The sequence below is a fragment of the Aethalodelphis obliquidens genome, unplaced genomic scaffold (assembly GCF_003676395.1).
Source record: "Aethalodelphis obliquidens isolate GAN/ISIS:26980383/991018 unplaced genomic scaffold, ASM367639v1 scaffold41, whole genome shotgun sequence".
NCBI classification, from domain to species: Eukaryota; Metazoa; Chordata; class Mammalia; order Artiodactyla; family Delphinidae; genus Aethalodelphis; species Aethalodelphis obliquidens.
In genome coordinates this window covers 8,140,378-8,165,857 of record NW_020837985.1, presented here as the reverse complement: position 1 = coordinate 8,165,857, position 25,480 = coordinate 8,140,378, and positions in this window count along the sequence as shown.

The following is a 25,480-nucleotide window of genomic DNA, read 5'->3' as shown; positions in this document are numbered from 1 at the left end:
CCTCTCAGTGTTCTCCCATTGACACCATAACATCAGAGCTAGAAGAAAGCTTAGAGACTATCTTGTCCCACCCCTTTATTACACATCTGTGACAACTCGGGCCCAAGGAGGGAATAGACGTGATCTTCCCAGCTTCCCACAGCATGTCAGCTGCAGGGCTAGATTTAGCACCCAGACCCCTACTCCTTGTGTAGTGTTTTATACTCATTGGGTTTCAGTCAATGCATTGAAACCGACTTGGAAGCAGGTGACACCTGAAGATAACCATGTTGGCTGCATCACGGATTAAAGTTACATTTGAAGATGAGCAGACGAGTAACTTTCCTCTGAAATGAACTGATCTCCTAAAACTGCTGACTCTCCTTGCAGAGGGTGGAATCTACTTCATTAAGGTGACCATTTGATAGAGAAAGAAGGTCAGAATGATGCCCCTTAAAGGTATGCAGATCCCAAAAAGAAAGCCAGAGTAAGATAAGCCATTTATGCCAAGTTCCTTTTCCCAGATTCATCAATCAGGTAGGTCAACCCTCTCCTGGTTGGGGTGGAAACGGGGTGTGATGAGAGGCAGGGCAAGAGGCCAGGAATATTAATCTAATAGAGATCCTTTCATAGAAAACAAGAAGCCAGGAGAAAAGAGGTTCTCCCCTCCCCCCTCTAACATTTCAATACTTTTTAAATCTTAATTCAAGGAGCTTAATCATTAACCCAAGATCCCCCAAGGTATAGCCAACACCTTGTGAGAGAAGATGGGCAATGTATCAAGTAATTCTTGCTTCCTTCTTCATGAAGTCACTCCTCCAATACTAACCATTATACTAAGGGATCTACTGGTAAGCTACAAGTATTTTGCCTCCAGTATGGGTCAGACAGCCCTAAATGTGTCAGACAAATATTAGTTAAATTAACTTTAAGGTTGTGTTGTAGCTAAGACTGAAAAATATATTCCCTATTCTACCAGATTATGTCCAGTCACACTGTCTAAGAGAACCCACCAAAGGTTCTGCAATGAGACTGAATGACAACCTGCATGGTTCTCCAGCTCTACAACGCTGGAAAAATAGAGACTTTTCCACTGCCCAAGTCTCAGGAAGAAACCAGTGTTCAAAGATCAAATGTCCTTGTGTGTTAAAGTCCAAAGGAATTAATTCCTAAAACAAAGTATTTTAATAAAAATTTCAAAGTCCAAAAATTTTTATGTAAATCCCAAATAAATTGAAATACTGCCCAACTTCTTATCTTTCACAATGTCTTCAAGAAGGATTCCTGATGCCTTGGGAAGGTAGGGATTCCTTTAGTGTCTACACCTGGGCACTCTTACTATAATGAGTGTTTTTCTGTCAGGGTCTCACAACTTGTACGAGTCCAATCCCAATTCTCTCATGAGCTCCCCTTTTTAAAGGATCTAAAGAATTAACAAGGATAAAAATATTATGCTGACACCTACAGTGTACCCACAAAATTTAGAAAGCATTAATCTTTAGCCTTAAATCATTTAATCCAGGTTAAATTTTATTCTTACACTTGATTGACAAAGGGGATAGCGAAGATTCTGAAAAGCTTGAGTGTCAAGTTTATGAACATGCTGGTCAATCTATGTAAGCTGCCCAGGGTCTATGACTTTTAGCTAAAACCCATTTAGAAGAAATCTTCCACCAAGTATTAATGGCATATTTTTGATACCTAGGGGGAAAAGAATCCCAGCAAACTATACTATTTACTTTCTTAAAGGGCTGCATTTATGGAATTCCTCCTTTTACCAAAGTATATACCCACTGGTGGATGTCTTTTTTAATTCAAAACCTCTTCATTCCCTTGATCACATTAAACTCGATGTTCTTGGCATCACAGACAAGTTGGTATCACAACCTCTACATTATCTTTTTCATTTCTGAGATGGTAGGTGTTGCTTCTTGCTATGGAATTCCTTAGATCTTAAGAAATATGCCTTCCAGATTTCTCTCATCCAACATTTGTTTCAGTTAAATAATCACTCTCAGCATATTCCAGAACGAAAGCTGCTGTTGTTTTTGTTTTTTTGAAAGGTTTTTTTTGATGTGGACCATTTTTAAAGTCTTTGTTGAATTTGTTGCAATATGACTTCTGTTTTATGTTTTGTTTTTTTGGCCACAAGGCATGTGGGATCTTAGCTCCCCTACCAGGGATCGAACCTGCACCCCCTGCATTGGAAGGCAAAGTCTTAACCACTGGACCAGCAGGGAAGTTCCAAGGCAGCTGTTCATGTTTCAGAAATGTTTGTTCCAGGGACCTAGTAAGGACAACTACATCTGTCATGAGCCTCTCAAGACACTGCTGTTCTCACTCGAAATGATCCTGGTCTTAAGTAGCATTTCTTTCTGCTCCCTCCCCTTTTTGCAGTAGTAAACTATGCCTCCCATGTTTCTTTTCTCTCTGTTGTTCTGCTAAGTCTTACAGGAATGTTCAACTGAATTTCTAACTATTTAATCTGCTTTGTAGCTTGGTCCCTTTTCTTCTCAAACAAATGGAGGAGTTCTACTGCTTGCTGGAATTGAATCCTTTCTTCTTTCCTTTGGATTTTTTTTTTCTCTGCTTTCTGGCCAAGACATTTATTTATCCAACACTATCCTTTAAATTTTATCTCATACGGTTTCCCACAATGAGAGATATAAAATTAAAAATTTTGATGTCTGTCAAAAACCTCTAACATTCCAACAAATCTTGTGCATTATCATTTGCTGAGTTGAGTCATCCTACTCAGGAGATAGTCTCCCATCAGACTGTATCTGGATTTAATCTATCATTATTCTGTCTAGATTCCCTTTAATAGGTGTTGTGGTGAGACTAAAAATAGTCCCCAAGATATCCCGCCCTAATCCCTGGGAAGTCGAATATGATATCACACTGGTGATTATGTTGCATGACATGGCAAAAGGGATTCTGAAGATATAATTAAGGTTACTCATCAATCAACACTGAGTTAATCAAAAGGAAGATTATCTGTATTATTGTCTGATTAATCTAATCACTTAAATGCAGAGAGTTATCTCAGGGTGGTGGCCATAGAATCCTAGATCCAGAAATATACCAAGCCTTTTTCTAATGACTTAGACAAGAGCTGCAAGTCCACCTATAACAGCCAAGTCACCAAGAAATGAATCCAGAATTCTTTTGAGTATAGTCTATTGATATCTCTTGTCTGTTCAAATTTTCTGAGCCATTTCTATGTCTCTCCCAGGCTTCTTGGTCTATTTCCTGGTGTGGATTCTTCATGTGGTCCTCTCTCGGTGATTCCCTGCATCCTGGTACGTTCATTCCAGTCTGCTTTCTGCAATCTTGCCTCTTTCCTTCTGTTATATTTCTTTGTATAACTGTCAAATTGTCTGATCTAATAACTAAAACGGTTTCTTTCCTAATGCCCTTTTATAGAGCAATTACACGTAGGTGTAGCTACTTTTATTTTATATCTGCTTATCATAGTCCTTAATATCTCATTTCCCTTTCATATCTGCCTGATTCTTTCTCGAAGATGTCAACATTTTTCTAAGGAGATATCTTTCGGCTTTAACACTTGTTGTCCTGTGCTTGATTTCCATTCTTCCATTACTCTTGTTGAGATAGTGAGACTAAAGTGTACTAGTCAAGATTTCTATTTCCTCCTTGAGTTACTAAATAAAATGGCTCCTAGAAGTGAAATATTCCAGGCACAAGCAGTATTTTTTTTGCCTTCTTAACCTTCAGATTTTTAATAATTCCCTCCAAAAATAATAGCTTATCCTTCTTTACAGTAAGGATCTTCTTTTATTTTACCTGTTTACTAATAAAACCTACCACTGTTCTGTGGGTGAAGCCACAGTTTCAGTCTTGGGAAACTAAAGCCATGGGCAGAACCTCAAAATGAACAAACTACATGCCAACTTGAGATCACAGAGTAGAGAGTAAACTCTCAAGAACTGGTAGACAAGCCCATGTTTATAAGATATTAGACCCTCAGGGTTCCTCCTTTGTTCCTTAGTGTAGCAAGGAGAATTGGGGGCAGCAAGTTCAGTGCTGCCTACCTAATCCTGGCAATAAGATTTTAAAGTAAGAATTTTACACGGTAGGATTCTGAAGTACATGAAGAATGTAACTGCCTTTGCAGTTTAAAATGGTCACTTTTAGACCTACTCTGGGCTGATGACTTTGGGAAAAGCAGAAATTCTGTGCCACTCATCAAGACCAAAAGTTCTAATATCCTCCTTGGCTTCACCTGAAATACTAGTGCAAGTCCTACCTGTGTGGTTAACGGTCAAGTTACAGCATACCAAAATGAAGATCTAAATGGTCAGCATATTCTGAAGTCCATGCTTATTAAAATACACCCTTTTTTGTAAAATAAGAGCCACTCGTTGGTAGAAAAAGCCTCCAGAAGGGTCACTTGCACAAGGACAACACCAAAACCAGCCCCATGGTGTAACACTAGCCAATGCAAATTAGTCAAAATCCCACATGGGTACCATAAGCCAGAAATCTGGGCCCAAAGCCGTATTCCTAGTAGCCAACAGATCCTCTATCTCAACACCTTATATTTTGCCCCCAAATATCATTTCTTATCTGTGGTTTAAGATTGTCTGCTTTCATCAAATGACTGGATTCTTGTAGTCAGTAAGTAACACATCACTCTTTTCTAATTACAGAGCAAATGAGATGTGAACCCTGGATTGGAGAGATGGAGATCAAAATGCCAACTTCATTACTGATAAAAGTTATACTGATTGACATGGCTTCCATGTATAGTCAATGGGCTTGTTAACACTGTGAATTGAAATTCCTCCCAAATCACACTCAAATTGGTACATAATAGAGAGAGTAGACCAGAGGTTTCCTCTTTACAGCTAAGAATATACCCAAAAGAAGAGCCAGAAAGGACTGAGCAATTCGCTAATCAATTAAATCTCTTTCTTCCCTAAGGATGGAGACAGAGACAGAGGCCAGGATGTTACTATATATAATGGAGTACTTTCTGTATGAAAACATAAAGCCAAGGAGGAAGGGAATTTACCTCAAACCAGTTTAAAATCTTGGGTCAGTTTAGAGTGTTTCTAAAGAAATTAAGAAATTACACAGGTAGAGCTGTACTAGTTATTGAATGCCTGCTTTTAAAGTTTAGAAGTATAAGGAGTTAAGAAATATCAATCGATTTTATTCATTCATTCAAACAAGATGTATCAAAAGCCAACAGTGTAGATGGAATTGTTAGCAATTCTCTTTTTTTCAAATGAGGAAACCCAGGACTAAAGAGATACAACAATTTGACCAATGTCACACAACGCATCGGGGATAGAGCTCAGACTAAAATCCGTTCTTCCAGGCATCATGGGATGAACAGACAGTAGAGTGTGTAGTGCTGGGCAAGGCAGGTCTGAAATGCTGCACCCAGTTCTTGCCACTTCCAAGAAGTTATTGACTGGCAACAACTGTGACCCAGAAGAAAGAAGTCAAAGGAGTAAAAGAAAGTGTGGAAAAGAGGTCATGTGAGACGTGGAAGGAGGGAAGCTGTGATGGGAAGAGTTCTTCCATTGGTGTCAGATGACCTGTTTTCAAGACACAGATGCAGTTACGGGAGCTGCTATAACTTTGGACCGGTCCCCTGATCTTCCTGAGTCTCCATTTCCTCCTCCATAATTGGAGGTGGAAACATCCTCATAACATAACATCACAGCCTCTCTGCAGTGAGAATTGTATGTGAGGATGGACCAGAAAGATTTCTGTAAAGCTGATGTCAATGTTATTCATGTTATTATTATTATTATTATTACTATTAAAAGAGAATGGAGTTAGGAATATTTATCAAAGAGAAACTGAAGCCAAGTTGAGCTTGGGATATTTGAGGTACTATCTCTTATGACAGAAAGAAAGGAATAAAACTTGCTAGCCAACTCTTTCTTAGACACTTTTCTAAGTTTTTGTTGCAAATTCACAACTAATGCTGTGATTACGGTGATTCCCCACAATGCAGATAAAGAAAACGAGGCTTCAAAGAGGTTGAGAAATTTGACCAAAAGAGCACAGTGAGTAAGTGGAGGAGTCATGGCTGGGATGAGGTGAAAGCCCACCCTCTTTTCTCTGCACCCCGCTACCAGTCTGTAGGTTCTAGAACACAACGAAGCTTAGAGGGCAGATCAAGGAGGTAGGTCATGAGCTTGGGTCAAACTCGAGTCTGCCTGACTGGCTCAATGCACAGCTAACTTTCCACCATCAAGGCAGAGTAGAGTGATGGGGCTGTGGTTTCTAGAATCAAACTCCTTGCGTTTGCATCTATTTTTTGCCATTTAGCAGATGAATGGATATATGCAGGATAATCCATCTCTCTGTGTCTCCTTTTCCTCATTTGTAGAATGGGAATAATAACAGGCCCATTTTTTCAGGCCATTATATGAGAACACATAGATAATGTAGGTTGGAGGCATGGAACTGCCTGGCAAAGTACATCTATTATGGCCGAACTGTTTTTCAGAGGGAGGAGAAGGCATAGACTTTTGTTCTCAGGTGTAAGATTGGAAGAGGGAATAAACCAGGTGGCATTCAGGTTCCCTTCCCACCCTCACATCTGAAGCGCACTTTTCTTTCCCCTACTGTCTCTCTCTCTATATGACCAGACAAAGGCCTCCTGGAAGCTTCCCAGGGCTCAGCCCAGTACCTCGCTCAACACTGATTTTGATCATAGCAAAAGGAAATTTGGAAAATAACATCAAAGTGCTAGGTACAAAAACTAGTTTTTAAAAATAGGTACACTAAAGCCAATTCTGAGAATTTGCTGGAGTAGTTCATATATTTAGGGATTATTCTACCTCTCCTTTTAAACTGATCAAACATTGTTTGCACTGTCCAAATGGGTCTGGGTTCTAAGAAGTCCCTACTGAGACAAAAAAAGGTTTTAGCCAGGAAGCCTGATATCACATCCTGATGGTGGAGATTAAACCTCACAGGTGTTGAGGAGGGGACACATTTGGCAGGAAGTTTTGACTCTGGGACAAGAATAAGAAAGGTGGCATTCTTTACAAAGTTTCATGGAAATCGAGTGAAGTGATGGGAAAAATCAAAGTATTTCCCCTTAGCCTCACACTACTCAATATTAACATGGCTTTTAACTTAATTAGGGATAACTTCTTCTTTAAGATGGTATTTTTGGCTTATTTTTAAAGCTTATAATCACAGCAATGCAGGGCTACAGGGTGGCCACTCTTACAGAATACTGATGAGAAGCGACATCTTCTTGGAGGGTAATATATATAACCCTCCAAACATATTTTGATCTCAAAATCCCATTTCTAAAGAAATCATTAAGCACGGGAAGAAATATCAACGTGTGCGATCATACAGCATTGCATGTGACAGCCGAAAAACAATGGGAAAAGAAATGTGCAGAAATGCAAGACCAGTGAAATAAATCATGGTATATCAATAAGATGGAATCCCAGGGGGATATTCAACTGATGATCTAGGAAAAAATAATGATAGAGGAAATCATTATGAGCAATTGTGAAATGAGCACGTTATTAAAGAGTGTGAGCTGTATAACGATAATTGTGTGCATTCATTTACACAGAAAAAATAGAAGCCTAGAAGGATGTATGTACATCAAAATGAACACAGCGGTTATTAGGGGGCAGTGAGACTCAGGTAACTTTTACGTCCTTTTTCCTGCTTTCATGGGCTATCCAAATTATTTCAAGCAAATTTCACAGTAAGTACCACTTCACAATAAGAAAAAAATCAATAAACAAGTTTTATACAGGATGACCTACTACTACCTTTTATAGGCAAAGAGGACATGGTAGATTTGCTGGAGAAGACGCATATGGGTTTTCCCAATAGTCTGCAATGAGTTGAGTTATCCACATTCTTGAACTGCATCTCTATCCCTCATGTGATAGAAAGAGACAGTTTGGAAGTTGGAGATAATAGTAAGAAACCCAAAATCACCTCTTATTGAACACATGACCTTAATCTAACTGAGCTTTAATTTCCTCATTTGTAAAGTGAAGATCAATAGTTTCAAAGCTGTGCTGTGAGGACTGATTGAACGCAGTGGGACAGGGTTGCTCATAGAGGGGTCTCAATCAATGTTAGGTGTTTTACCTCAACCGCCCATTTAAAAACTGAGTTGGTGGGAATTCCCTGGCTGTCCGGTGGTTAGGGCTCCAAACTTCCACTGCCGAAGGCCCAGGTTCAATCCCTGGTCAGGGAACTAGGATCCCACAGGCCACAGGACGCCGCTAAAAAACAAAAACGAATGAACAAACAAACAAAAAAACTGAGTTGGTGACATTAAATGAGGTAAGGTCTGAAATACAAGTATGGGGTGGAGGACACAGAAAGTGAGCACCACTGAAGGCTGGTTATTTTCCTCTCCTCCTTGGCTGTACCTGAACTTCATCTCGCCGCTCAAGCCTCTGCTCCCTGCTGCCCTTTTAGGAAGTAAGGCAGCAGCAGCAGGTGGAGAGCTGCTGCCTATGCCAGAGGCAAGAAGGAGGGATGGGGAGGCTGCTGCCGCGCCTCTTGGCTCCAGGAAGATACCACCTTGCTTGTGCTCCAGGGACCAAGAGGTTGACACCTCACCTGGTCACTCCACACATGCCAGTTCTGCACTGGCGAACACCCTGACTGGAACCTTGAATGCTGCTACATGCAACCCAAAATCACGACTGGGCTTGTCAGCTGCAGCAGCTATAGCAGCAGAAAGTTAGCTTCTGATTAATTTCCGCCTTCCAAATCTCATGAGAGTGCAACTGCTCCAGCAGAAACTACATTTAACCAGAACCCTAGTTATAAGGGTGTTGGAGAAATGTAATTTTTAGATGACCAGTTTTATAAAAATAAAGGTGTATGGAAGGAGCTTGGACAGGAAGTTGAATGCTGACCTGCCATATCTACTAGTTCCTCTCCCAGACCCTGGCACAAGAGGTGTTCTTTCCCTGAACCCTGTTCTTTCAAGGATCCTGAGTATCACAAAGGTACATAAAAAGTAAATTTATTAAAGCATATCTGTGCACCACTGTCTCTTGGGATCTGATACTCAGCAATGGCACAGCATAACCCATAAACCTAAACACTAGCTCGTGTGTCTAACACTGTTCAGGCCTCCAGGAAATGTTTCCTTTACCATATACTCTTGAAATGAAAGATGGCCGAGTCCAAATGTGTGAAGATTTGTGAATGGAGGGAGATGGACACAAATTTGCGTGAATGACCTGCGTGCTGAAAATGCTTAAGGAAGAGAAAAGATAAAATAATTACTCCATTAACTTTTTCATCTTATGAATGCAATAGCCTTTGGTATAATAAAGCATCAGTTTCCCAGGGATGCCAATTACCCATTTATCTTGAATCTCTTTATATTCCAATTAGTGATTTCAGAGGTACTCAGAGTTAACTCAGTATTCAGAATAAATGCATATGTCGACTAAGAAACATTTTTCAATATTAAACAATGCACCTCACTCTTAAAATTCCATATTCTTAAGCTTAGATGTAACATGTCTGGGATGTTACTCCAATACTTTATATTCGCAACCTGGTGGGCAGTGAATGCAAGAAATATGGATACTGTTTTCATACATATATTTAATAAGATTTAATTACATTTAAAAAATAAATTAAATAACTGTATTTGAATAATTTTGACTAAAATTTTGATATTAAGCAATTTTAATTTCATTGTATATCTTAATTTTAATAAGCAATATTGAATATTTTATAAAACAACATTTTGGGGACATGCAAAATGATCTTAATTTTTCAAATGTTTACATTTTATGGAAATATAATTGACACTTTAGTTTGAATTTAGCTTACATTTTATGGAAATATATTCTAATTGTATATACTTTGAATAGAACTTTATTTTATATTTTAATCTTGTGGAGTATTTTTGTCAATAGAACACTAATAACATGAAAAAAAATTTTTTAATTTTTATTTTTAAAGCATAAGAAATTATTTTTGCTGAGATGAAGTCAAGAAAAATAAGTTTTATGGAATAAACATATACACATTTATGAATTATGCATCAAAATATTATTGGTCCATCAATGGAATAACCAGACATGAACAATAATAATTAAATTCAGTTGCTGACATATTTTGCCGACTTGCTCCCTTTATTCTATTCCTATTCGTCTGGGTAATAGAAAAGACACCTAATCTTTACCGTACCTGACAGGCCCTCTGATGTTTGAAGAAAGTGATTGTGAACCCCTGAATCTTCTCTTCCCCAGGTCTAATTCAAGCTAAGTATATACTCTCCGTTCTTCATCCATTCAGTCACTTCACTGCTATTTAAAGTGAGAAGTCTTTAGAGAGTACCTACTATGTGTCAGGCATTGTGCTTGGTGCTCAGCATATAGAAATGAAAACATGTTGCTCCTGCTATAAAGACATCAGATTCCAGCAAAGAAAATCTTTGGGCAAGCTCTTTCGATTTTAGGGAGCTATTCCTTTTCAATGCAGTGCCAACAACTAAACAGAATATGTTGACATAAGAATACCCCTAGAGGGCTTCCCTGGTGGTGCAGTGGTTGAGAGTCCGCCTGCCGATGCAGGGGACACGGTTTCGTGCCCCGGTCCGGGAAGATCCCACATGCCGCGGAGCGGCTGGGCCCGTGAGCCATGGCCGCTGAGCCTGCGTGTCTGGAGCCTGTGCTCCGCAACGGGAGAGGCCACACCAGTGAGAGGCCCGCGTACCGCAAAAAAAAAAAAATACCCCTAGAAATGTCCTTTTTCTTTATTCTATTATTAAGCAGTGTTTAACAACAACAAAGTATTGTCTACTCATGGTATGTCAGGGGACTGGGGATTCTAAGATGGACAAAACAATGTCGTGTCCTTCCTCAAAAAGGTCAAGGTCAAAGGCTCTAGAGATAGACACAGTTACTATGCTACAAGTTTAATGACAGAGGTCAGTATAGGATGCTATGGGCATTTTCTCCCTACTCACAAATAATTTCATTTTATCCCATATCATCCTCAAGCTACCAACCTGTATATAGCCAACTTACTTATATTTACTCTCATCATTTTCTTACCTCACTGAAATTCCTCAATCCACAGAAATCTAGAATCTAGCCCATCCTCCACTTACACTGCCCAACCAAGGTCACCAATGACCTCCTTGCCATAAATCCAATGGGCACTTTCACGCCTTACCTTAATTTGCATGGACATGTGCCTCCTTCTTGAAGTAACTTTTTCCATTGGCTTCCATGGCACCTCATCCTTCCAGTGGTTTCTCCAAGATGTCTGGTTAACCCATCTCCACCTCTTTCATGATTTCCTGTTATTCTGTTAGTCTCTTAAAGCTCAGTCCTATATATGTTTCCCACATATGTGAACTATAAATATGCTTGATGATTGCAACCATAAATATACTGGGTGATTGCAACCATAAACACACTAAATACTGACAAATCTGTATCTGACCAAAATCTTTCTTCTGAGTTACAACATGTATATACAGCTGCCAATTCATCACTTCTTAAGTGTCACTGAGGCCCGTTACGTTTAGGCTAAACTAATGTATTGTATCAGAGCCGTAGGAATATATGTAGAGATAATACATGTGAAGGAGGTTACAAGAAAGTAGAGTTTTGTTATCTCACTAGAAATATTCAGATAGCTACGCATATTTGGGACCCATCCATTACACCTGCAGAGAATGTCTTCTGGTCACTGATTGTCCCTTTGTTGCTAAAATGTTCTTGCAAGGAACAAGCAACAACCAATGCCCTAGTTGTTAGAATAATTGACTCCTTTTTTTCTCCATCTTTCTCTACAGGTAGATAAAGAGAGGGAGGGAGATGGAAAAGAGCACAAGAATAAAAGTACATGGTTATCACGGAAGGATAACAAAGGAGATGGTGGGAGAATGCAACCTATCACTAAGGGGAGTCTTGGACTCAATCAGTTGCAGATAAATCAAAGGGAAAACAGAGCTAAAGGTAATTTTGCCCATGTGATTTTGAACTCAACAAAAGAAGTGTTTTAAAAATAGAGCCCTTGTGACTTCCCTGGTGGTGCAGTGGATAAGAATCTGCCTGCCAATGTAGGGGACATGGGTTTGAGCCCTGGTCCAGGAGGATCCCACATGCCACGGAGCAACTAAGCCCATGCACCACAACTACTGAGCTCGCGTGCTGCAACTACTGAAGCCCGTGCTCCTAGAGCCGGTGCTCTGCAGCAAAAGAGAAGCCACTGCAATAAGAAGCCCACGTACCACAACAAAGAGTAGCCCCTGATCCCGGCAACTAGAGAAAACCCGTACACAGCAACAAAGACCCAACGCAGCCAAAATTATACATACATACATATATATATATATATATATATATATATATATGGAGAGAGAGAGAGAGAGAGAGTCCTTCATTAAACATGCAAACGGATGCAAGATTTAGTGGAGCTTAAAGTGATTTATTGTATGGGAGCAACCCTGGAAAGTGTGTATTTATGGACAATTATACACATCCCCAACAGGAACAATAATAGCCTGTAAGAAAACGTGCCCCACATTAGTTCTGGTGTGATCTTTAGAGCACTGCTTTTCTCCTAGGCTAAGCCTGTGGGCATGATGAGTGACAGGTGGACCAGCGGGGTTCCAGGAGCTTCCCTGATGCACCCACCCCTCCCTCATCTCTGACCTCTTCAGTTCACCACTCCCAGCCCCCTGGAACCTGGGAAAGAGTTGCCTTCCAGAAGCATGGCAATATTTTACCCTCCTTTAACCCAAGGGATGTGAAAGCAACTTGGAACTCTGTGAGACAGGGAGCTCAGGAGACATCAAATAATACTTTTAATAATAGCTAGTTAGCATCTATTGAAGACAGTGTGGCAAGCACCCATCATCACCTATTTGGGATTCTAATGTCTTTACCACCATAAGTCTAGGTAGGGTACCCCTACCAGGGTACCTGGACTACTTTATGAACCTCGTCTCACTGCTTCTGCTCTTCTCTCCCCCTTCCCCCTGATATCTATCTCCAAATAGGCAGAGCTATCATTTCAAAGTATCACTCACATTATATGATACCTTTGCTTAAAATTCTCAATGGCTTCAGACTATCATTGAACCAAAAGAAAAAAAAAAATCCTACCACTCCCTGACTCAATAAATTCCAGCCACACTGGACATCTTTTTGTTCTCAAACCTACCATACTCATCTCCAAGAGAGAGTAGTTGTTATTGTTCTCTCTGCATGGGGGGCACTGCCCCTGGAGCTTTCCATGGGAACTTCTCCTTGTCATTCAGGTCTTAGTTCAAATGCCACCTCTTCAGGGGGCCTTCTCTGATCACCCATTAGCCACTGCACTCTCACCTCTACTTATGCTCTCTTCCTTCTTTATATTTTATTCCTCCACAGTTATTTATAACCATTTGAAATTCTCTTATTCATCAGATTGCTTGCTTGTGTATGGTCTGCCTCCTGCCCACCCACTATGAGAATATGAGTTCCATGAAAGCAAGATTATATCTGAATCTCCAAAGACCTAGCATTCTGCTCAAAGCCCAGGTTGGTAGGTGACAGGGCCCACGTTGGAACCAGGTCTTCTGTGTCCTGTGCCTTCGCTGTGGTCAGCGTCTCTCCACCGTCTTCTTTCCAGAGAATAGTTTTGAATCCAATCTCAAAGAGTCATCTCATAGGAGGCCCACTTCTGACAAAGAGACTGTTGTGCAAGTGTGTCTGGGATCTGTGTCTCTGGACGCTGTTAACGAGCTGCAAGTGAAGGGACAGTACTGCCTGGTGGAAGGTCAGAGCTGAGCTTGTCCTTTTCCTCCTTAACGCTGGCCTGTGTCCCCACTGACACCCCCATGACGATGGGCCGGAAAAGCTAGAGGGAGAATTTTTTTAAATGATAATAAGACTGACTAGAATGACCTAACAAAGTGAGAAATAAAGACAGAAGACACATCTGACTGCCTGCTCGAGTGCATCCCCAAACCAGCCCCTGAAATGTAATAAACAGTCCCCAATCTCACCCTCTGCTGAGTCATCTGGAGCAGGGAACCTCATGCATCTCAGGGCCTGGTCTGATGCAGAATTCCTTTATAAACGTTTCCCTGAGGAGGAGCTGACACAGGGCTCATGAATAATCCGTCACTCGGGCAGCTTTTTAGAGACCACTGCTCTTGATGAGAATGGTTCACATTTTCTAAATAATCCACACCAGCACCCTAAGCTCAGCTGTAAATAAAATAAAAATTAAAACCCCCCAAATATGGATTAGGGACCAACGGCGTTTACTCAGGCAGAGTTCTCTAGATAGGCCACTGGCTGCTCTCTTGACATAGGTGAGCAGAATTTCAGTGTTTAAAAGAACATTGGAAATTTTCTCAGCCCAGCATTTCCCAATGTGTGTTATACTAAAAATTGGAACTACAGGACATTATTGTTTGGGAAAGGGAGGTTTGGGAATAGAATAAATGCAGAGAAGGCTGCTTCATGAAGTTCAACAAGTTTCTCTGTGTAAGAACTTATGACGTCTCTAAGGTGTATTGGGAGACTTTAATTGGGAAAAAATAAGGTTTCACATCTTATCTCGTTACCCCTGGGACTCTTTGCCACGGAACAGCTCGATGGAACAGTGTTGTGTGGGATACTAATTTGGGAGATGCTGGTCTGGTCTTACTTCACATAAGTAAGTCACCTTGATCAGGGAATAGCTGTGTGTGTCTGGTGTACAAATTTTTCTAGACATGCTTTTAATTGAAATTTATGGAAATCTAAATTAGAAGAGATGAAGAGCTGAAAACAAGATAGTTTAGTGGAATGTACATGGACTAGAATGCTGGCATACCCAGCCATGAGATGTGTGGTCTGGGGAGAGCTATGTTATACCTGTGAGAAGGCTCAGGTCAACCCACTGCCAGAAGGTTGAGCGACCAGTATCTCCTTCTGGGGAAGAACAGCAGTGCTTGAGACCATCCATCAAACTTCAGCACCACAGCACATCCAAAGCGGGTGTCTGCTACCATCTGCCCATGCCTTTTTCAGGTATTTGGTTCTCTTGGGCAAAAGTTTATAACTACTTCATTATTTTCTGGAAAAACCCCATGTTCCTCTTCATGTCCAAAAGACTGCAACTGTGGGCAACTGATTCAACAACATTTGTTAGGAACCTGCTAAGTTCAAGCACTGTGCTGAAAGCTGACCACGTAAATATAAACAGACTAGGAAGAAGTTAAGGCCACCATTCTGGGCTCTTGACACTTTCTTTTATACAGAGTCTCTCACCCTGATTCTAGCCCACATCCTGAGTCTTTCCTTCTACCTGCCTTCCAGGGAAAAGAAAGTACCTGTCATGATACCATCCTTCAGAACTTTGCTCTCTAACAATATGTTCATTCATCATTACATCCACTGAGCATGTACCTAATGCCAGGTGCTCTGAAAGGTACTGAGAGCCCACAGATGAACAAGACACAGGCCCTGCCTTCAAGGAATCCATCACTGAGCAAGCAGGCATGGCCAACCTCGAGGTGGGTAAGAGAACATGCTACTGAATGTTGCACAAAAGAAAACAGAGGCCTCCACTTAAAGCTGAAAGTTAGAAACTTTGCTCTACTTTACCAGCTGGGTAACTCTGAAAAAGCCCACTAACACCTCTATTTCTCAGTTGCCACCTGTTCAAGAATGACCTACCTGATCTCTCTTCCCAGGTTTTAATTAAACAGTGAACATCCACATAACATCTAACAGTATGTAAGTGCTTTCAACATCTATTTTTTTAATTAATTTTTATTGGAGTATAGTTGCTTTACAATGTTGTGTTGGTTTCTGCTGTACAGAAAAATGAATCAGTTATACACATACATATACCAACACTTTTTCAGACTTCCTTCCCATTTAGGTCACTAACATCTCAGCGGCCATGGCCCACAGGCCCAGCCGCTCTGCGGCACGCGGGATCTTCCCAGACCGGGGCACGAACCCGTGTCCCCTGCATCGGCAGGCAGACTCTCAACCACTGTGCCACCAGGGAAGCCCACTAACATCTATTTTTAATCTTCACAAAAACCTGGTGAAATAAGTATTTGTCATTAGTAATTAATATCAGTAGTAGTTGTTACTGTATTAGTACTAGCATCAGTATCATAAGCGATAGACGTATTAGCATAGCAGGGTTGATCATATATCTGACAGGCCCAGAGCAGAGCCAGTGTGTGCTTGTATTCTCATACAATTATTAAAAGTACTCACTTTGAAGCTCAAAACTATCCAGGTTTGGATGGTACATTTTATAATTCCTCTGTCATTAGCCCCAGTCCAAATAGGGTTCAGAGAGACCATGGGGGACATTCAAGATCACAGAGCTGATCAGTGAACAAGCTCTGGTGTGAATGGAGGCCCGTCTCATTCTAAATGCCATTTCCTCTCAAGCAGCACACAGAGGACCAATCGCTTTGTGAGAACGAACAAGCCCACAAATAGGAAAGGGCTCTGGAAACTGAGATGACGAGCGTGGTTTGGACAATGTGCCGTTACTAATAACCCATCATCTATCAGTCCTTTCCAAGATCTCATGTCAAGAGGAGTAAGCCATGGAGGAACAGCCAAGAGAAGCCACAGCAGAGGTGACCAAGGAGGAAGACGACTCTTCTCACACGTCGGTAAAGAAAAATCCCTTCAACAGAGGAAAACGGTGAAACAGGCTGAACGACACAGTGTCTGCCACCGAAAAGAGGAGACAAAGAAGCGAACTAGCGTTTTCCTGAAGAGAAGCACAATACCCCCGTTCATGGGATGCCGTGGAACGTGGCATCCGGTGTGAGGAAGAGGCAGAAACATGGCATTTGTCCCAGAGAGAGATGAACCCACGCCGAGAACAATGGCCGCCTCTCCAGGTGGAAGTGTCACCTTAGGAGCATTAATCATCTCCCAGGCTGAATGGGGTCCTGTCACAGCAAGGACAGAGAGGAAAGATGGCTGGTGGCCATTTCCTTTTGTGACCCTAGCAAACACTCTGTAGCTTTTCATTTTTTTCCAGTTCTATTGAGAAATAATTGACATAACATTACTGTACAAGTTTCAGGTGTACAGCACCATGGTTTGATTCACATGGATTGTAAAATGATTACCAAGACAAGTTTAGTTAACATCCATCATCTCATAGAAAGAAAAGAAAGAAATGAAAGAAAAGAAAAAAAATGTCATTGTGATGAGAACTCTTAGGATCTACTCTTTTAGCAGCTTTCCATATAACATACAGCAGTGTTAACCATAGTCGTCACGCTGTACATCACATCACTTGTACATATTTGTCTTATGTAGCTTTTGAAGTTAAGGTAGGAGAAAGAAGACTAATTACAACTGAGTACTTGCTTTAAGCCAGGTGCTCTCAATTGACAAATATTTTCAGAGCTCCTAATATGTTTCCAGACACAGATTTAGGCTTGTCAATGTGGAAAACAGATATCGATCCCTGCCCTAAAAAGAGCCTCACGATTAGGCAGCCTCTGTGGCTGGTGGTGACTTCCCATCGTCCTGGAGAAGAGTGGATCTCACTACCTAGCTCCTATCTGACCGACAAAGGACCCACTGAATTGTAAGCATTTTGCACATCTCTGCAAATCTGATTTATAGTGACTTTGCTTCCCAGGAAGGTGGACAGTTTATCCTTTTGATGACATACTCAGCAGAGGCCAGAGTTTTCCTCCCCAAATCTGTGTACTGCCAAGATGAAGTAAGCCTTTGATATGATGCTTGTTTTTTCCTCAATAAATCAACTTTGATCAGAAAAAAAAAAAAAAAGGAGCTTCAATTATGGAGGGGAGAGGTATACAATTAACAATAAGCACAATAAATCAGTACATCTTCTAGCATGTTAGCAAGAAGCAGGTACTACTTACCTAAAAAGAACAAATAAAACAGGGTGCCATGAGACTACATGGAAAAGAGGGTACCAGGCAGAGGGAACAGCAAGTGCAAAGGCCCTACAGTGTCTATATGCCTGGGATTCAAGGAACAGTAAGGAGGCCAGAGAGAGCAGGGGCACAGCAGAGGGTAGAAGGATGGAGTCAGAGAGGAAAGGGGACCACTTCAGGCAGGACCTTGTAGGTCATTGTAAAGGCTTTGGGGTTTACTCTGAGTGATAGTCTATTGGCTGTTGTAAGGTTTTAGAAGTGACATGATCTGACTTAAGAATTTGAAGGATCACATTGTCTTCTCTGCTGTAAGGGAGCACACAGGCAGAACTAGGGAGACCTGTACTGAGGCTATTGCAATAACTGAGGTCAGAGACTTTGGTGGCTTGGACCGTGATGGTAGCAGCGGAGTTGGTAAGAGTGGTTGGATTCTGGTTGTATATTGAAGGCAGATCCAACAAGGTTTTCTCATATAAAATATGAGATGTAAGAGAAAGCAATCAAAGGTGACTCCAACTAGAAGAACAGAGTGGTTATCAACCGATACAGGTAAGGATATGTGTGGAACAGTTGAGGGGAGAAGATCAGAAGTTTAGTTTTAGACATATTTTGAAATTAATCTTAGTTGTCCAGTAGAGATGTCAAGTAGTCAGTTGTTTTTATGAGCCTGGAGTTGTTTTTTGGTTTTTTTAATTATCTTTTTAAAAAATATTTATTATTATTTATTTACTTATCTTGGCTGCACTGGGTCTTAGTTGCGGCACGCGGGATCTCTTTTAGTTGCAGCATGTGGACTTTTTAGTTGCAGCATGCAGGATGTAGTTCCCCGACCACGGATCGAACCCGGGCCCCCTGCATTAGGAGTGCAGAGTCTTACCCATTGGATCACCAGGGAAGTCCCTATCAGTCTGGAGTTTGAGGGAATGGAAATTATAAATTTGCCCTACTGATTGGTTTCATTCATTCCTCCTCAAAACCCTTCAAGGTAGGTAGGATTCCCTCTGGCTTGTTACAATGTGGTTGTGACTTACCCAGGATCCCATAATTAAGAAGGGACTAAAGGGGATTTTGAATTCATGTCTGGCCCCCCAGAGACTATGCTTTGGAAAGTTAATCCTTCAAGAGAAAGCAGATCCCTTTTTCTCTTCTCTTTGTTCTTTTAGTTTTATCCCTGTATCCCAGTTTGTGTTCAGTTCAGTGTAGAATCATAAAGGGATTATGAAACCTAGAAAAAGCTGTGTAGATCTTTCCTCCCTCTTAATAACTTGGTTAGACAATCAGGAGACACTCTGAGATATTGAACCTGAAATGGGGACTTAGAATGGATGGACTAAAGGCAGTAAAGGAAGGAAACGCAAAGAAAAAGTGAGAGTTGACAAAGCAGGGCACTGACAGTCACGAGAACATCAGGGGTATGGGATATATCAATGGAGTAGCTCTCAGCCCTATCAGACCCACCACTCCTATTTTATTGCAAGTGAATTGAATGACACTTAGTAGCCCAATGAGTGCCGGTGTACATTGAGTGCATATATCCCAGCGAGTGGACATGTATCCCCACGGTGCATCATAAGAGTCCATGTACATATTTTGTGCCCTGTTAGACTCTGAGCTCCCGAAGGACTAGTACATTTTGTGTCTTATTCACCTTTGTAACTCCAGCACCCTGTATAATGCCTGACATGGAGTACATGTAAAATGGACACTTGGATGAATGAATGACTAAAATGCTAGATAGTGAAGAATTTGGTCCTACAGTTTCCTGAGAGGACATTCTTGAAAGAAAAAAAAATGATTCAAACGAAAATCAGCATCTTGTTATTCTACTTCAACATGAAGGGTAGCAGATTTCTGTGGACATACATTTGCATATCTTTTTCTTAAATAGGCAGGCCAATTTACATACATTTGTATGTACCATTCAAAGAAACTTGCTGTCAGTATGTAAATTACTCAGCACATTAAATTCTCCTTTTCTTCTTTCCATTTGTTTCTCATTTTTGCTGTTTCTTTTTCATACTTAAATATGCAGATTTTATGCAAATTCCCTCCATATTCTTATCATGCCTTTCAATGGCATATATTATTTTAAATAAAATTATATGATTATATATGCATTATGTATATATGTATAATATACGTTCCGAACTTTTATTTATTTTTGGGGGGGGCCACTCCCCCCCAAAATGGGATCTTAGTTCGCAGACCAGGGATTGAACCCTCACCCTCAGCAGTGAAAACACAGAGTCCTAACCACTGGACAGCCAGGGAATTCCCCTGAACTATTATTAATCAAAGAAGCCACATCCCTATAATTTAGTATTAAAATCTTTTATTTTGTATCCACCTCTCTCTCAAGCACAAAGTTTTATATACTGAGAACCCCAAGTCAAAGCTTCCTGACCCATCTCTGCCACTAACCAACTATATAACCTAAGAGAAGTCACCACACTCTGGGGTTCTAAGACCCACAAGCATTCATCGCATATCTTCCAGCTAGTGGGCATCTCTGGGAGACACACAAGCACAGGGCCTCAATGGGATAGGAGGAACTGTCATAGCAAAAGGGAAACCTGGGCTGGTTGGAGAGGACCGAGAGATATGTAGGGAGAGAAATCATTTTCAGAGCAGAACAGAAGAAGCAACTGAAGAAACACACAGGCAAGAGCTCTATGAATCGGGTAAATTAGTGGTCCTGGGAACCACAGATTCACAAAGAACACTGGGGACGCTGGTTGTTTCTTTTTCTTTTTTTTAATCAGTGCTCATTCCCGAGCTCATTAATATCAAGCTGCAGTCCTTTCCTTAGGAAATTTATCCTGAGCGAAGGAGAAACTATTTCATCTCCCAAAAAAGGCTCCCTGCAAGAAGCATCTTCTTGGAGCAGAATTTGTCCTGCCATCAGAACATGATTTTCAAAATGGTCAACAATCCTGGCAACATTCCAAAAAGGAAAAAAGAATAGTGTGTGAAAAACCACTTTGTGTGTACATGTAAAGTGAAGTTAGATTCTAGGCTGCTATAGGAATGGGCTTTTCACCTACATGAACGGTGAGGTATGAGAACATTTTTCAGATTAGGAAGAAGTTCTTCGTCAGGTGTGTCCTGACTGTGCAGAAAGTCTAGCATCCCTGGTCTCCATACGCCAAATGCCAGTAGTGACCCCCAAATACCGTGACAAAGAATTCTCCCGTGGGGGGAATTCCCTGGCAGTCCAGTGGTTTGGGCTCAGCACTTTCACCGGGAGGGTCTGGGTTTGATCCCTGGTCAGGGAGCTGGGATCCTGCAAGCCGCAAGGGGAGGCCAAAAAAAAATTATAAAAAGAAGAAAAGAATTCTTCCAGGGGGATCGAATCTAAAACACGGTCCCTATAGTCACTGAATCACAACGCAATGTGATGTAACAACGGAGAGGTGCAGAATGGTACAAAAATGGCAGGGAGGTGCTACTGGGTAATCAGTCAGGACCAGGGTATTTTTCTCCCAGGAGGTTGTATCAGAATCCTGAACCAGCAGAGAGCACATTCGAATGGGATAAAAAGAGAGAGTTCACAGAGGGAGTAGTCTCAGAAGTGTGAGCAGGTTAAGGACATCTGACAGGGGTGGTGAATCCCCCCAACCCCGGCGGCTAGCAAACTGGAGGGAGCTACCACCTTCCTCTGTCTGAAAGGCAAGAGAGGGTGGCAGTTGCCATGAGCCAATGACAGTAGCTGAGCTAAAGGAAACTGGACGAAAAGAGTCTGTGATCTTTGCTTAGAAAAAAATCAGCCAACGCAAGGTCTGGCAGGAAGGGTCCTATAAAACACACTGAGCGTCCTCCTTCTCTGCATTTCCTGCAGTATCTCCCACTGGTCAAACCCAACCGGAAGTTGGAAGGCACAGAGCTCAGCTGATGCCCTCCATAGAAATCAGCCTCCTGGGGCACAGTGCAGACAGAAAATGGATCTCCAGGGGCAAATGGGACGTTAGCCAGAGAAGGACTGTGGGTGACCTCTGGGAGCTGAGGGCAGCCTCTGACCAACAGCCAGCAAGAAGTTGAGGTCCTCAGCCTGACAGCCCCGCTTCCACACTCTCCCAAGTCCCTGGCTGAAAGGAAGCAAGGTATGGCCAAGGAAGTAATACCATCACAGAGAAAACAAGATTAATGAAAAATGATCCCAGAAGTACTAGATTGTACAGAAACTATTCTTCAATTGTAAAAATCCCAGACACTACTCTGAAACACAAAGTACTAGATATACTGGTTGCTTCGAATCTGCCTAACATTTGCTGTGATAACGTGATGTCTTTTGTGTTATGATGTCTACTCATCTTGTGTGAAACTTACAGGATTTAAGCTATATTAAGACGTGTTAAGTAGTTCAAAATAGAGTCACCGTGGCCAGCGTGAATGTCCACATGAGCTGTTCGGAAACTTCCACTGTAAGACCGCGAGCACGTTGGACCGATAAACTAGGAATACTACATGAAGTTATGAAGTTTTCACCTACGTGAATGGTGAGGTATGAGAACATTTTTCAGATTAGGAAGAAGTTCTTCGTCAGGTGTGTCCTGGGAGCCGGGATCCTGCAAGCCACAAGGGGAAGCCAAAAAAAAATTATAAAAAAAGAAAAGAATTCTTTTGGTGGGTGACGCATGTCACTGGAACAGACAGAACAACTGATGGTCAAGACACCTCCCCTAGGGTAACTGTTGCTCCTTAAAAGGAGACCACTGAGCCGGGTGACTTGAAGGCTCTTTGCTGGAGGACCTGACTCCATGGGGCTGCTGAGAGCCGTTCTAGACAATGCTGTGTCCAAGGCCCTGCTGGGCCAGAAAGCGACTTCCCTCTCATGTTCGTCGAGAGACCCGTCCCCAGGCCAGCCACAGACCACTGATCTGCACCAGCTGAGACACCACCTTCCCGGACTTCCCTGGAGTGGTTTTTCACCCCCGCTTCCCTACTTTAACCTGTGCTGTGTGCTAATTGTGTGTAATAAACAGAGTGATTCATGAACTGAATATTGGCTATTGCTTCGTTACATCTCCAGTCTCCTGATTCTTGCCTGCCCTTACTGCCGGGCCCTGGGACAATTTGCAACTCAGGAAGTGAGGCGGTGGTTTCCCTGCGTCTTGAGAACCTGGTGAAATTGCCCCCAGCCCCTCAACCCCAATGCCCTGGCCTCTCCGACTCTGAGCCTCTGCAAGATTGTCTCCTAGGGACTTCCTGGCGGTCCAGTGGTTAGGACTCCACACTTCCCCTGCAGGGGTCACGGGTTCAATCCCTGGTCGGGGAATCCCGCATGCTGTGCAGAGAGGCCAAAAAAAAATGTCTTTTAATTAAAAAAAACTAGATTGTGTCCTAGTTCCTGGGTGATTGCAGTCTCCTGATCCAAGCCACATCTCAGTTCCAGTTCCCTCCAGGGTTGCGTCTGCCCCACTAAATCTACTCAGAACTTTTTAAAATTTCCACCCAACGTTGCTGAGCTATGAGAGAGCATACCCATTCCCACCTTCTCCCAGGACCTCTCTCCCTCTCCCGCCTCTCCTCCACCTCCCAACCCACCAGGGAATTCTCATTCTTCTGCCTCTGGAAGCTGACCTTCTCCCTCCCCCAGTGCATACTCTCAAGTCCCTTGTAGACCATCAAAGAGAAATCCTAACTAATGAAAGTTTCTTAACCTAGTTACACACTATTTCTTATTACTATTACTGCTATAATTGCTGCCACTACTCCTTCCACTGCTTGTTTGAGGGCAGAAGAGATCACAGAGCACAGGAACCAGGCCACCTGGGTTCAAATCCTGGTTCTGCCACATGGTGACCTGGAACAGCGATTTAACCCATCTGAATGCCTCCATTTTAAAATGGGGACAATAACAGAACCTACCTCCTAGGGTTGCTGTAAGGATTAAATGAGTCGATCTATGTTAAGTCATTAAAATAGTTTCTGGAACATTCTGGAGCATTAATTATAAAAGTATCATTCAGGGTTTCCCTGGTGGTGCAGTGGTTGAGAGTCTGCCTGCCAATGTAGGGGACGTGGGTTCATGCCCCGGTCTGGGAAGATCCCACATGCCGCGGAGCGGCTGGGCCCATGAGCCATGGCCGCTGAGCCTGCGCGTCCGGAGCCTGTGCTCCACAACGGGAGAGGCCACAACAGCGAGAGGCCCGAGTACCGCAAAAAAAAAAAAAAAAAAAAAAAGTATCATTCAGAGTCAGAGAGATGAGCATTTTGTGAGCTCAGACAGATCACGTAACATCTCCAACCTCCAATTTTTTCATCTATAAAATAGGAATCATTGATGCCTACCTTTCAAGTTGCAGTAAGAATTAACGTGAAAATACACATAAAATAGGGCTGGGCACTTAGAAGGTACTCACCACACTGTATTTTTCCCCCTAGTTTTAAAATTTTCTGTTTTGTTAAATCTCTATCTATGAAAAATTTTGCCTGTATTGAGCCACAGAAAACACTCTGACATCATTTCAATGAATTACATTTTCAGTGGAATAGACAAGCAGTACTATTCGCCTTTGATTCCAGACTAACCTCTGGCTCGTGTTCTCTTTTTCTTTACTTGTCTTTTGTAGCTTCTCAAGCGAAAAACAGCCATTTGACATTACTTAGTTCCAGCCTTTCCAAGTGTGCAGGACTCAGCGTGGGTGGAGGGATTTTCATTCCCATCTGATATAACGGAGACTATTAGACGCAGGTGAGGTTTCGACTGTGCTTGCAGCCATTTTTCTTTCACTGAAGCTTTCCTCGAAGCTCCCACACATCAGTACCGACATTTAAGGGCATGAGATGCGAGTTAGGACCCAGCTGCACTTCGTCCTACTGTGACGCACTGCGTATACCCTGAGCCGTAGTGTTCTTATCTGTAAAGTGGGGATAATAGCAGCTACCTCAGTGTGTATGATGAAGATTAAATGTGATGGTGTGCTTAGGACAAGGCTTGGCACAATGTTTGGAATTATTTTGATGATGATGATGATGATGATGGTGGTGGTGATGACGGTGATGATGGACTTTACCTGGAGTCCATAAGCACCAAAGGCAAAGGCTTCTTTTACCTTCTAGGCATCTTCACAAGCACTCTCTACAGTTCTCCCATTTAAAAAACCTGTGTGTTGGGGTGTAAAGTCAGACTCCTACTGAAAAGCGAGAAAATCCCTCATTATAAGCTTCCCAAGCCAAAGTTAAAAATAACCTTGGCACTCAGGTACAGGAATGCCTCCACAGAGAATCCCACACCCTCTTTTCCAAAATATCGATAGAAGCTCCATCCAGGGTGGAGGGCTGGCCCCTGGCCAGCAGTAAAGCAGGGTGCATAGTGGCTGTACTGGTTTCCTAGGGCAGGTATAACACAGAACGACAAGTCAGGTAGCTTAAGATAACAGACATTTAATTTCTCACAGTTCTGGAGGCCAAGTCCAAAACCAAGGTGTTTGCAGGGTTGCACGTCCTCTGAAGGCTGTCGGGAAGGATCCTTCCTAGTGTCTGGTGGTTGACTTGTTGAAGTGTCTCTCCTATATCTGCCTGCATCTTTAAATGGCCTTCTCCCTGTGTGTGTGTCTGTGTCTCTATTCTTTTTATGACACATAAGTCATGCTGGAGTTAGAG